This window comes from Anas platyrhynchos, chromosome 26 (genome assembly GCF_047663525.1).
Source record: "Anas platyrhynchos isolate ZD024472 breed Pekin duck chromosome 26, IASCAAS_PekinDuck_T2T, whole genome shotgun sequence".
In the NCBI taxonomy this organism is placed as follows: Eukaryota; Metazoa; Chordata; class Aves; order Anseriformes; family Anatidae; genus Anas; species Anas platyrhynchos.
In genome coordinates, this window is record NC_092612.1 from 2,139,672 (window position 1) to 2,153,250 (window position 13,579).

Sequence of the window (13,579 nt, forward strand, 5' to 3'; positions counted from 1 at the left end):
GTTTCAAAGATAATACTTACAGTTCGTGCCCCAGCTGTAAGTGGATTTTAAAATAAGTAAATAAATAAAAAGATAAAATATCATACATGCATCAGCAAATTTTATCATAACTGAGCTACCATTCATTACCACAGAGGACTAAAGACTGGGATTCATTTCATAGAGGCTGAAATCTGGTGAATCTGAATGAGATCAAGAAGTTTAGGGTAGGATGACATAGTAAGGTGTGAGGGGAAGATGGGAATTGCCTAATAGCTGCAAACAGTGAGCAAAATGATTATACACTGTGAGGTGTTACATGTAATTGCTTCTGTTTTGAATCTAATCAAACCTCATGCGCAAAAGGTGCCTCAGATCCTCCAGGCTATCTGAGAAACAGTATAAAAGCCCGCACTGTTCATCTCTCTGCCAACAGCTTCTCCTGACTTCTCCTCTAGGACTCAAGTAAGTTTTTAATTCTCTGTGCCTTTTTGATATGCTCTTTTAATGATAATTCTAATTGAATCCTACGTGAACGTCTGCTGTTGCAGTGACAGGGCCAGCAGGTCACGGATCCTGCTGAGGACCTGGGGTTGGCATTACCCAGTTTCTTGAGGGATTCCCACAGACCTGGTTAAGTCTGAGCTTTGAGCATTTTGAGACTTTAGTTCCTAAAGCTAGTGTAGAGGCTAGCTGCAGCCCAGTCTTGGATTTAGTAGAAAGTTAAACTCATTTCTGAAGCCCTGTGTGAGAGGGTGCTCTAAAATTTTTATTGCTGTCATGCCTACTGTTTTCAAATTAGTTTAAATAAAAAATGACTGGTTCTAATTAAACCTAGGTCCTGTCTTTGAGAAGTCCTGCATTGAACTGGTGTAGAAAGGTCTACTTTCCTTGCTGTACAAACAACAATTTTAATCTTTAGGACTAGAGACCTTTAAACCTTTGATAAAAGTACCAACTGCTGTAATTGGGTAGCTGTAACCAGGGGTGCAGAGAATCCTGTCCTGCAGGTCAGCTACTGAAGAAAGGGTGCTGGGTGAGATGGCTACTGGTCTCCTGAAGTACAGATAGATCTGTACTCTTTTATAAGAGAAAGAACCACAGCTGAACCTGGCACTGCTTAGATGTAGCGCTTATGGATTTGTTCTGATGCACCATGTATAGACATGGCAAAAATATAGGTTGTTTGGTGTACTCAGGGTGGTTAGAAAGAGATAAGAGTTTGGCAAGTAGAGAGGATAAATATAATTCAAGCAGTGTGACTAAAAGATGGGAAAAGAGCCTGGAACTAAAGCCTTACCTCTTCTCAAGACGCTACTCAACCATATAGAATCTTCATCAAATACACCTGAGCACACACAAATCTCTGTCCAGCTAGCCACTTATTTTACATGTATTTCTCTGTCTTCCTGTGTTTCAGATCCACTTCCATTGCAGAACCATGTCTTCCTACAGACAGCTGTGCAACTACCAGAGCTTCAATCCATGTGAGGTGACCTGCCCACAGCCCCTCGCCAGCGCCTGGAACGAGCCATGCATCACATCATGTGGTGACTCCAGGGCGGTGGTCTACCCACCCCCTGTTGTCATCACTTTTCCTGGGCCAATTCTCAGCTCCTGTCCTCAGGAAAGCATAGTGGGATCCTCAGCACCAGCTGGCATTTGGAACTCACTTGGCTATGGGGAATCTTATGGCTACAGAGGCTCTCTGGTTTATGGGGGATCACAGGGGAGCAAATTTTCATACCCTTATTGCTCTCAGAGATTCAGTGGCTACCACTTTAGGAAGAGTGAGCCCTGCCAAACCCAGCAAGAATATACTTGCACCAAGAGCAGTCAGGATAGTGAATGCAAGATCCAAACTCAAGCATAGGATGAGCAAGAGAAGTTTCTAAGATGCTGCCTTAAAAAGGCTGAATCTTGTTAAAATTTTATATTTGTGCTCATATCTGCTTCTACACTTCTTCCTCCTTCATTATAAGCATGCTTTTCTATTCTTCTTGTGGTCCAGATTTTCAAATGCATTAGCATTGCTTCTACATTCACTCTTATATTTTACACCAAGCATAATGGAAGAGTTGTGATGCTATGATCTGATGCTGCCTGATGTCCATCAAGGACTATGTTAAGGGATGAAAACTGGACCAGTCCATCACACTTACAGCTACAGAAGAAGAAAAGAACACTGTGCTTGAAATGAAGTTTCCTGAACAAGAAGCCTCAGTTGTTAAAGCCTCAAATTCTCCAGTTTCTGTATAAACGTGTTGTTTCTATTGTAAACCTTCCAGCTTTATCTCCTATTAAAAAGTCATGCTGCATTATAATATTAGCATTCTAGTTTTCTCTTCTATGTGTTTTATAACACAACATGGTTGAAAGAATCTCCTACGCAAAACATTGGTGCTTTCTTTCTAGTTAAGTCCCATAGCAGGAGGGAAACAAAACCCCTAAATAATCAATAGCATCATGCTGGTCTTCTTCTCAACAATGAGTTTTCCCATACTGTTGTTTGCTTTATCCCTTGCATTTCTAGAAAACTACCAGAGGCAGAAAGCAATACAGGGAATGGAAAAGAGATGTATCACAGTTTTCATGCCCAGACACAGCATAACAAAAGAGCATAGGACATTTACTGTAAAACAGGAGCTAGCTAAGTACACCTGGCACAATGTGCAGCAGAGGTGCAGATTTGATCTTCTAGTACACTTTTGTTAAGACAGTGAACTAAAAGAGCCCAGATCTGGAAATCAAGCAGGGTTACTATACACTGCTCTGCTAAAGAGATGTAATGTGATAGCAAGCTACATCTGAGAGATTGCTTAGCTAAACGCACTATTTAGTGCTTCCAGCTGGTCCCTGAGCACTGTTGGGTCACTGCTCCCTACTTTCTGAGAACTTCCTGCACCTGCTTCACTTTAATGTAGCCTTTTCTTGGTCATCTAAACTATTCTCAGAAATGTGAGTTTGTTGACCTTCTTCAGATTCCAACTTATGCTCCTTATTTCTTAGGTTTCCAGTAGGATACTCCTTTTCTCTGTACAATAACAAGAAGCTAAGGTACTAAAATATATCTGCTATTGGTTAATTGTAATCTCAGCTGGGGTACTTCTATGCTCTCAGAACGCTGACTATGAACATACAGAACAGGGAAGAAGATTCAAGTTTCTTGTATCTCAGACTTGGGTTTCATTGTTAAATAACTTCTTGTCTCTGGGAAGCTGCCTCTCTTGCTGTGCCCCATGCAATATTCCCTCTTCACTTCTCTATGTCACGTAGAACTATAATAAGCTAATATTCATTTTTTATTACTCTGTTATATGTAATTAGAATAGTTCTGGATTAAACAAAAAACAAACAAAAACACACACACAAAACAAACAAACAAAAACAAACAAACAAAAAACATAGAAATGCACAGGAAGTATGGTTGAACTATACTGGCTATTGAGAACTTCACAATAGTCCTGAAAATTTTAACTAAGGGCTGGGTAGTTTTCTCACACCTGGCTCCTTGTAAAGATTAAATCACATACGCAGGCAAGCCTAGCATGTTGTAAGCAGAGTTTCCTGATGAATGAATCCATAGGCATTAAATAAACACTAGGTCTGTGAGAGCATAATATTAATCTCACTGATCTCTAAGATAAGGGGATGGTTTGGTTCAATTGGTTTGCAGAGGCTGCAGTATCCCAAAACAGAAAGCAAACATATATAGTATTTGGATGCAATCACAAGTGTTTGTTGGAAGCAAGAACTATACAGGTTAAGCAAAATAAAGGAAAGTATACAAGATGGACCTCAGTGTTTGACAAACAGGACAACTTGGTAATCTACATGGAATGTGTTCAGTACGGTGCTCTTCCTTACAGTTCAAGTTTCAGATGGGAAGGGCAAATCACAGTGCAAGGTCACATCTGTGAATCTTTCATATATTAAACATCTGGTTATATATATAAAAAAAAAAGAATAAAGAAATAATGCAAGTCCCCCCAGAATTAAAAACATACACAAATTGGTTTCAATGATAATAGTGTTTTATTGCTCTAACAGTGAGGAACATGTTTTGCTTAGTCAAGATTCAGATTTCTAAGAATAGAAAAGAAGCATTTTCACAGCAGCAACATCAAAGAAAAAGATTGTAAGAAAGCCATGGGTAGGGTGCTAAGCAGCACCCACAGGCAGCAGAGGATTAGCTGGAGTCGTGGGTGACCAGGGCCTGGGGAAGCTCCTCAGCTCAGATGCACAGCCACGTCTTGTCGTTGGGTCCCCACTGTTTCTCCAGCCATCCACACGCTGCAGTGCTCAGCAGGGCCTGCAGTCCCTGTAGGGATACCTCCTGGACTGCTGGGAGAAGGAGGAAGAGGAGGAGGAGGAGAAGCCCCCATAGGAGAGGGAGCCCTGCAGAGCCCTGGGCTGTCCCAGCCCCAGCCCCAGTGGGGCTGAGCTGCCCACAAAGCTCTCCTGTGGGCAGGAGCTGAGGATGGGGCCTGGGAAGGTGATGACCACAGGTGGGGGGTAGACCACAGCGCGGGAGTCCCCACAGGAGGTGACACAGGGCTGGCTGCAGGCGTCAGCGTAGGGCTGCGGGCAGGTCACCTCGCAGGGGGGGAAGCAGCGGGAGCTGAGCTGCTGGCTGAGGTAGGACATCCTTCGGGCAGGGAGGTGAACCTGCAAGGTGATAGGAGCCTGAGTCAGCCCGGAGCCACCGCGGGGACCTCTCAGGGAGCCCCGCCAGGCTCTGTGCACCTCGTGCTGCCAAGGTAGCCAACTACCTGGAGATTTCCCATCACCAAGTTTTGCAGCAAAACCAACTACATCTACTAAAGCCAGTGAGAGGAAAAGGTTTTCAAGGGAAGAGAGGCATAAGGATGTCAAGAGAAAGAGAGAGTATTTAACAAAGATTCAGTTAAACATTTTCTAGTGTGATGCTCTAAGTCAGAAATGTCATACTTACTCAAAGCACCAAAGAGGAGAAGTCAAGAGCAGCTGTCTGATGTGAGCTGTCTGTGCTGTGAGCCCTTTTTATACCGTTTCTTGAGCTTCCCACTGAGTCTCTTACACCTCGTGAACAAAATCTTAATTAGTGCGCAAACACACAGATTACACATCACTCCTCATTCACGCTAATGGTTTCCTCACTGTTAAGAAATATTACTCAGCCCATGGTTTCCTCAGCGTTCTTCCTTCTAAGAAGTCATATGTTAGACTTCCCTTGATTTGCAATATTTCTCTTTGGTTGTTTTATCTTAGAGCTATTGAAGTTTCTGTATCAGAAGCTGTTTTCATACACTATATTCATTATTGTGCTTTAACTCCAGATATCTTGTTACTTTCCTGGGGACTGTTATTATTTTTTCCCTGGAAATGTAAAGGGACATGGAAAGCTTTAATCCCTTTCTTTTCCTGATGCAGGTCAGTGATGATCCATTGAATCACTGAGGACACTGCAAACTTCCAAGTGATTTGCGGCATTGCAACAGTCTCCTGTAGGATTTACGATTTCTGTGCTCAGCACAAACCGATGGACACACTTGTTCCCCTCTTGGTAATGGATCCAGGTGGTTGCAATGCAGCTGTGACACACCACAATACAACGTTGCTTACCCCAAAGTAGAGTACCAGTTCTGAGAGCAGGAGTGCTGTCAGCTCTCCCGATGTTTTTTTTTGTTTTTTTTTTTCTCTGAAGAGAAATAAAATTGAAGTCACACGAGATTGTGCTAATCTGATTGTCTTGCTCTTTTTGACATCCAAGCCAAAAAAAACAAAAAAAAACAAAAAAAAAACAACTAATAACATAATAACAAAAAAGCACAAAAAAGCACTATTTTAACAGTTACTGGAGGTTTTTGTTCACATCTGACACAGGCTCACAGTATTGCTGCAGCCAGGACGTGCTAGCCAGGTCTGTGGTCCAAAGGTTTCAGAGGGGCACAGGAGGGAATGTGTAGTGTTCAGGGGCAAAATAAATCACAGCAGATCTGCAAGAATTAGTTAAACAAATCAACTCTATGCTTTAGTGTGTTGTATCAGACCTGCAGGGAATAGCCAGAATGAGAAACAAGGCAGGTAGAATCAATCCACCATCTTTAGTCTAGGTATAAGCCCTACCATGCTTTACCTCAACATCAACAAGGATTTAAGAGAAGACATTTAGCCCATGGAGCATTGCACTACTTGTGATACTGATGAGTGCTTGAAAAATACTGGCTTAGTGGAGCAATCGCATAAGTAAGTTTTCCAGCATATTTGGAATGTCAGAAAAATCAGCAAAGCGTTTCAGGAAGTGAAGGTGTTTCAAAGTTTAAAGAAGAAACAAGAGGGTGTAGGAAGAAACTGATAATTGACCAGACAAAGGGTGAATCAAGCAATCATAGGAGCCTGGGGAGTGCCAAGCTCTGTTGTGTTTTGCAACAAAATAAACATGAAACACACAGGATGTCTCAACCCCCCCAGGCAAACCAGGGGATGGTATATAAGGGCTCCTGGCTCAGCAGCCCTCAGACCACAGCTCTCCACTTCTCCTCCTTGTTGATCTGAGTAAGTCTGATCCCTTAATCCTCCTTTATCTCCTTAGGGACAGTGGGTTTGGGATGTTCTTAACCGACTCCTGAGCTGCAGCACTGTCAGTCCCTAGCTTTCTGTGAAAACCTTTTCCTGGGTATTTTCATGGCCAAACTGGGGCAGTTGCAGTGTGGGCTGTAGGGGCTCAGGAATGAATGGGGTCAGCCTGCATGCTTTTTGCTTTGAGCTCAGGGATTTGCTGCACCTGGCCACAAGTTCCCAGCCACCTTGGCAGCACAAGGTGCACAGAGCCTGGTGGAGTTCCCTGGGAGGTCCCCGCGGTGGCTCCGGGCTGACTCAGGCTCCTATCACCTTGCAGGTTCACCTCCCTGCCCGAAGGATGTCCTACCTCAGCCAGCAGCTCAGCTCCCGCTGCTTCCCCCCCTGCGAGGTGACCTGCCCGCAGCCCTATGCTGACGCCTGCAGCCAGCCCTGTGTCACCTCCTGCGGGGACTCCCGCGCCGTGGTCTACCCCCCACCCGTGGTCATCACCTTCCCGGGCCCCATCCTCAGCTCCTGCCCACAGGAGAGCTTTGTGGGCAGCTCAGCCCCACTGGGGCTGGGGCTGGGACAGCCCAGGGCTCTGCAGGGCTCCCTCTCCTATGGGGGCTTCTCCTCCTCCTCCTCTTCCTCCTTCTCCCAGCAGTCCAGGAGGTATCCCTACAGGGACTGCAGGCCCTGCTGAGCACTGCAGCGTGTGGATGGCTGGAGAAACAGCGGGGACCTGACGACAAGACGTGGCTGTGCATCTGAGCTGAGGAGCTCCCCCAGGCCCTGGTCACCCATGACTCCGGCTAATCCTCTGCGACCTGCGGGTGCTGCTCAGCACCCGTGGGAACCGGTCTTCTGATTACTTTTCTTATCACCTTTTTGCTTTTGAAGTTGCTGCTGTTAACATGCACTGTTTTCTCAAACTGTGTCTTTTCCATCCTCACTGGCCAGAGGCAGAGCGATAGGAGTTAGAAACTGAGCAATTTGTTATTTAGCCTGTCTGAGAACACATGTATTGATTTTCTGTTTTTGTGTTTAACCTGGAAGATGTAACAGAACTCCTGTTAGGAAAGTTAATTTGCTCTCCAGGTAGGTTTTATCATCAGCAAAACCTTTTTGTATATTCCAGAGCAGAACTTGGCTGAAAAAAATTATCTCTGTCACAGGAAATAAAAAGTACCTTGTGTGAAATGCTTGGTGCTTGCTGATGAAGTGTTTATAATCTTGTTTGAGAAACTGGAAGCATTCTTTCATATTTTGTCGTTTGTTATTCTCAATGCCATTTCTTGTTCCAAATAAAAAATCATACTGCATCCTACCATTGGCATTTTGCTTTCATTTTTCTTCCCATGTTCTTCACACCTCTCACCCTTATATCCATCCCTTATACAAACAGTGATTAATAACCCTCATACAAACACGGGGCCAGCATAAGTCATGTGCAATACATAATTTCTCCCCTTCCCAGCCACTGGAACCAGAATTATCATGTTACAATAGGGAATGTCATCACAGAATTCCCTTTTTGCTGGAAAGTACATATGCCTCATGACTCAGCCAAAAAATACAGATGCTGAGTGTGGTTATTTGGGTTAGAATATATCAACATTTAACATAGGTCTATTTTTATATTCAGATAAATATTGTCACGTTACTATTGTCCTCACTTTTATCATGACCATCACTGTGCACAAGGTGCTGGCTGAATCTTACTCACTGTATGTTTTGCAGAAATGCCAAGATTATCGTGTCATAGGACATATGGGAATATAGTCTAGAAGGACTTTAATAACAGACTGTGTTAAGGTGACGTCTTTGCCTCATTAGGTTATTAGGGTTTTATTCTACTTGTATCAGACAAAATCATCTGTTGTTACACAGATAAATCAACAGAACTATACAAGCACTTCTGATAATTAAGGATGATTTAAAAGTCCCAGACTTGCATCATTAATTCTGATCTGGAAAGGGCACTGCAATTTTCACGACAAGTTGAGGGTATGCCAGTACTTCAGCCCAGAATTGTGAATTCTCCACCTCCTCTGGCAGTGCCTGAAGTAACTCAGGTTTACTCCACTCGAGTCACGCTCTCCACGAAGCCACAAGAGTGCAGTGCTGAGTCCTCTTATCTCTATAAATGTTTATCTTGCGGTCCAGGCTAGGCTTTGTGGCCATCAGAGCCACAGCTTCACGTGGCCACAAAAACAGTCATGATTTTGGGCTTGAATTATAGTAATGCTAAGGCATAAGAATTATTTGTAAAGCACTTACAAATATTTGTGCGTAAGCAGAAAGTGCTGCTTGACCTCTCCTCCTTAGCAAATGCTCCTTTTCTTTTGCATTTCCCTTCTCTCTTTCAGGTGGCTCATCCAAGTGTGCTGTTATGTGACTCCTCCTAGGGTGTAGTAGACATGCCCTTGCAACCCGGGTGTGCTGTATTACCAGATGAGACAAATTCCACCCACACTGTATGAGATGTGCTCTCAGGTGGATGATTCCATAACTATCCACCATGGGCTTGGAAGAATCATACAGAGATATCTGGGCATCATGAGCAGAGTTAAGAATTCAATTAGAAACTGGAATGAAAGATGTCTGTTTGTTATTCTTGTGGTGGCACTTCATGACAGCCAGGAAGAATTTTCGGTTTCTCTTGTAGTTTAATAATCCAAAGTCAATGTATGGAAGTTTTTGCAGATACATCTCAAAGTCTTTTTTGACGTGTTACAATAATATATATATATATATTTGATATAGAAAAAATGTTATGCTAATTTAGTAAATGTGCTTGCTGATAGTTCACATCAAATAGATGTAAGTGTTCCACAGGGGTATTGTCATTTGACAATCTGTGTAGATGTATTCCATGTGTCATGCTAACTTTGCTTTTCAAAGAGCTATTTGTCTCTGAATATTTTTCTGTAATGTATTTGCACCAGCCAAAATCACAGAATGGTTCAGGTCAGTGAAACACACAAAACTTCCATTATATTGGAAAAAGCATAAAGACAGGAATCCAGACCCTGATTTGTGGGTCCATAAAATTATAAAATTAAAGCATATGGATGTTACCCTAAATATCATGAGTCAAGAGAAGTACTTTGGCGTGTCAGCAGTATTGATAGATCCTTTCATTGCTTTCTCTGCCCTTTCAGGAGAGCAGGATGGATTGGAGAGGGATGCATCTCTAAGAACAATGTGATTCATTTGCAGGTAGCACCATCCCTGTCATCACCCATTTCCAGACAAAGTGAAACCAGGTGTGGTTCAGGCAGGAAGAGAAGACCGTGTGGCTTGTTTGCCAAAAACATGTTCCCTCCTTCCTCCTTTTTTTTTTTTTTTTTAATCTGAGTCTTTCACTATCAGTAGCATGAAGGGCGTCTCCGTAGGCAGTGCTGGGAAACACTGAGAGAAATCCCAAGGCGTCCTTGGGACAGAGGTTTCCCCAGCCTTCCTGCAAGTTTCACCTGCACGGCGTTACACTACTGTATTGCATACAGTTACCAAGTGCAGGTGGGCGAACTGGAACACAAATTGCATTTTGGAACAGGAGTCTGAAAGTTGTTCAAACTCAGTCATTAAACCTTCAATTCCGCAGAAGGAGCAAAGAGGCAAAGAATATGCCTTCTTGAGGATAAAAATAAGCTATTGTAAATTATATCAATGTGAACACAAGAAATGCATAGATTCTATCGAAAATAATTTTACTAGTAAATAACTGAAGAACTGAAGACAGGGTGGTAGAGCAGAGGAACATATCTGCTGAAATAAGCACCAGTCTTCTGCATCAGCTGAAACTGGACTTGAGATTTCAGCCCAAGGTTTTCCTAGGGTGATGCACAGTTTCACGTGGTCTTGGAAGGTGTGGATAGAGTTTAATGTGTCTTATATCAGTCATGGGAAATAATATGCATGAGTATGATGGGATAAATTGCACAATGCCCCCTTATTGGAAGATGATTTGGAAAAGTGGTGTGGTATTCCGGCTATGTCACCATATTCTGTTTATGGTTAAACTTCTGAGCAATCTTTGCTCTATGAGGCATTCAGAGAAATAGAGGGGAAATAAAACAATTAAAAGAAGACAGATTCATTGTGGAATGAGGAAAAAAAATACCTGAAAGGAATTTAGCACTTGAAGATTGGTGAGGAAAGGCTTCATACAGCTTTGTCTGTCAGAGTAATAATGACAAGAACATGATACTAATCACTGTCGCTGAGCAAAATAATTGCATTATCTGGGGCAGTTACAGGTGGAGTGAATTTTTGTTTGATAATGCATTAGGACATCATACATGAAGAATGTCTCACATCCTCCCGATTGCCTAAGAAAAGACATAAAAGCGCTCATAGTGTTGGGCTGCTCTAACCATTTCTCTTTACCTGCTCTTTGCTGTGGAGGGGTAAGTCTGAGCCTTTTTCCTTACTGCTATTTTGATATTGCTGTAGCAATATAGGACTTTGACACAAAGCTATGACTTAAGAAATGTTTAAAATGTTTAAAGCTTTCTTTCAGCATGAGTTGTTTCCTACTTATTTAGTGGCAGGCTGTAAAAAGACAGGAAAAGAATTTTCAGAGCAGCTGATAGTTTAGGATATGCAAATTTATGTATAGTGAGATGTGCTGAATTCCTATGCCCTTCAGCCTGACCATTCTTCCTTCAGGAATCTGCCTTATTTTGTATACATTGACTTGCAATGGTGACTACCAAAACAAAGTTAACTCTGGCTCTGAAACTGAGCAAGGAAGCCACCATTAGCTATGTTTTTTTCTTGTTCCTTGCAATTATGTATGAATTAATTTGAAGCCTGTCAAGCATCACATTATGTAGTTGTTACAGCAGGACATTGTTCCTACTCTATTTCCAGCTTTTCATATTATGGGTTTTAGTAGGGCAGGGTGGAGATCCAGAGGAACTGCAAGGTGATTGCAGGGAATCTTGATGCAAGCTGTAGCATCTGCAGGGCTCTGGAATAACACTATCACTGACAATCAGGCTTGCCCAAATTTTAACTTGGTCTCTCCTGTTACCTCACCAAATGGCTCTGGGCAATGCATTCACTCCTCAGCCTCAGTTACCTCTTCCTTAAAGCTGGAAAAACAATGACTTGCCTCATGCAGATGCTGCAATGATTACAGGTGATGCAGGGGATGCTACTACATAAGTGCTAGCTGGTATTGCTGTTCTTTTCTGCAGATACTTATAAAAAAAATAGTCAAGTGTCACAGAATTCAGGTACAAAAAGGAATGGCAGAAAAGAGAAATAGTAGATACTGGGATAACTCAAGCATAAATACACAATTTCCTTGCTCATTAATGATATTTTTAGGTACCAAATTAGGACCCAGAAGGAACAGAGATTGATTTGGGAAAGGAAGAGGGCATAAAAAGAAGATGAGAAAAGGGACAGCTGAAATCTTCATGTTCCACCTCTTCTCCCTGTCTTTCATTCTTTCTCTTCCTAGCCTAATTTCCATTATTTTGGTTCTTGATCTTTCAGTCTCAAGTTGCCACGGTGTTGTGTGTTTCAGATCTGTCTCCATTCCCAGAAGATGTCTTTCTACAGACAGATCAGCTCCCGCTGCCTTGCACCCTGTGAGGTGACCTGCCCGCAGCCAATGGTGAATGCCTGTAGCCAGCCCTGTGTTACATCCTGTGGTGATTCGAGAGCTGTGATCTACCCACCACCTGTTGTCATGACCTTCCCAGGACCCATCCTCAGCTCCTGCCCTCAGGAGAGCATTGTGGGCAGCTCAGCACCAGCTGGCTTTGGGAGCTCATTTGGATACACGAGCTCTCAGGGTCTCAGGGGCTTCTATGACTCTGGGAGCCTGTACACTTATGGGAAGTCATATTCTTCCTATGGGTCCAGTGGCTATGGCGCTGGGAGATGCAGACCATGTTAAATGGGCAGTGAATAAAATAAAAGGAGCAATCACTCAGCACAGAGGAAGAGGCATCTCCACAAACTCTGTTACTGGCATGGCTTTTCTGGGGCATGAGCACCATCTCTGAACACCAGAATTACATGTATTTATCAGGCTAATGATTTAATTCAGTTCTCTGACTATTCTTATCAGTGGCTCCATATAATAACGTCCTAGGTGTATCACCAATCTTTGGCTTTTTAAAAGTTGGACAGCACTGTGTAAATCTTCCTCTGCTATGAAAAAGAAAGAGTAATGTATGTGGAATGCACAGCCTGGGAACAATTCTCTGTTTGAAGTCTTTAATGGGACCCTGACAAATTTTTCATGCTCCATCACATCTTCTCCGTCTTATTCTCTCATTAAATAGTTCTGCATCAACATTCTGAGCTTCCTGTTCTTTATTTGCCCACCATTCTTTATTTATATACCATTCTGACTGAGCATCAGTCTTTGTAGCCAGCTGTGACAGTGTTCACATTCTTTCAACACCTAAAATTGGAAGATGACCAGGCCTTTTAAGCAGGAGGTAGCATAATGACTGCCTTCTGCACAAAAGTAATTTCATGCTGGATAAACATGCTTTTGTAACTCATACAACTAAGTTTGAAATTTCCTCCGGGAGAGGTGTGGTTCAATGTGTATTTGTTACATGCTAGCAAAGAAAGTTAAATACACAAGTAATTTTGAAGATCTTCCCTGTGTCTCGCTACTTGCCCAAGGCTCCAACTTAATAACACCTCTTAGATTAGTTTTACAATATTTTCCATTGTTTAAAAATAGCACGTAATAATCTGTGGGTAGAACCTTCCTTTGAATGGCCAACAGGAAATTTTAACTGCATAGTGAATCTTCACTGAAATTCTATGCATTCTTGAAGTAGCCCATTAATACCTCTAAATTCTTGGCAGCTTCAGTTAAAATAAATAAAAGAAAAAACATTTAGACTTCCCTGAAGAGCCATACGTATAATTCATGTCAAATACTAATTTCCATCTCAGGCTTACACCTAAATTTCAACCTACTCATAAATGACAGCACAAGTCCAAGCTGCTTAGCAAGTCATTTGAAGCTGTTTTTCTAGAGAGACAGTTTGCATACAATTAGCATAGCTATCAG

The 13,579-nt window shown here is 42.5% G+C and overlaps 2 long non-coding RNA genes across 2 annotated transcripts; both read left to right on the forward strand.

Annotated features, from left to right (window-relative positions):
• The first annotated feature begins 237 nt into the window (after positions 1 to 237).
• On the forward strand, positions 238 to 2,303 carry LOC119713829 (uncharacterized). The gene is made up of 2 exons (XR_005261001.2): positions 238 to 444; positions 1,400 to 2,303. It is a non-coding gene; the product is annotated as an uncharacterized lncRNA (long non-coding RNA).
• A 4,170-nt stretch (positions 2,304 to 6,473) lies between these two features.
• LOC119713834 (uncharacterized) lies at positions 6,474 to 7,849 on the forward strand. Its single transcript, XR_005261002.2, has 2 exons — positions 6,474 to 6,516; positions 6,860 to 7,849. It is a non-coding gene; the product is annotated as an uncharacterized lncRNA (long non-coding RNA).
• Positions 7,850 to 13,579: the final 5,730 nt, after the last annotated feature.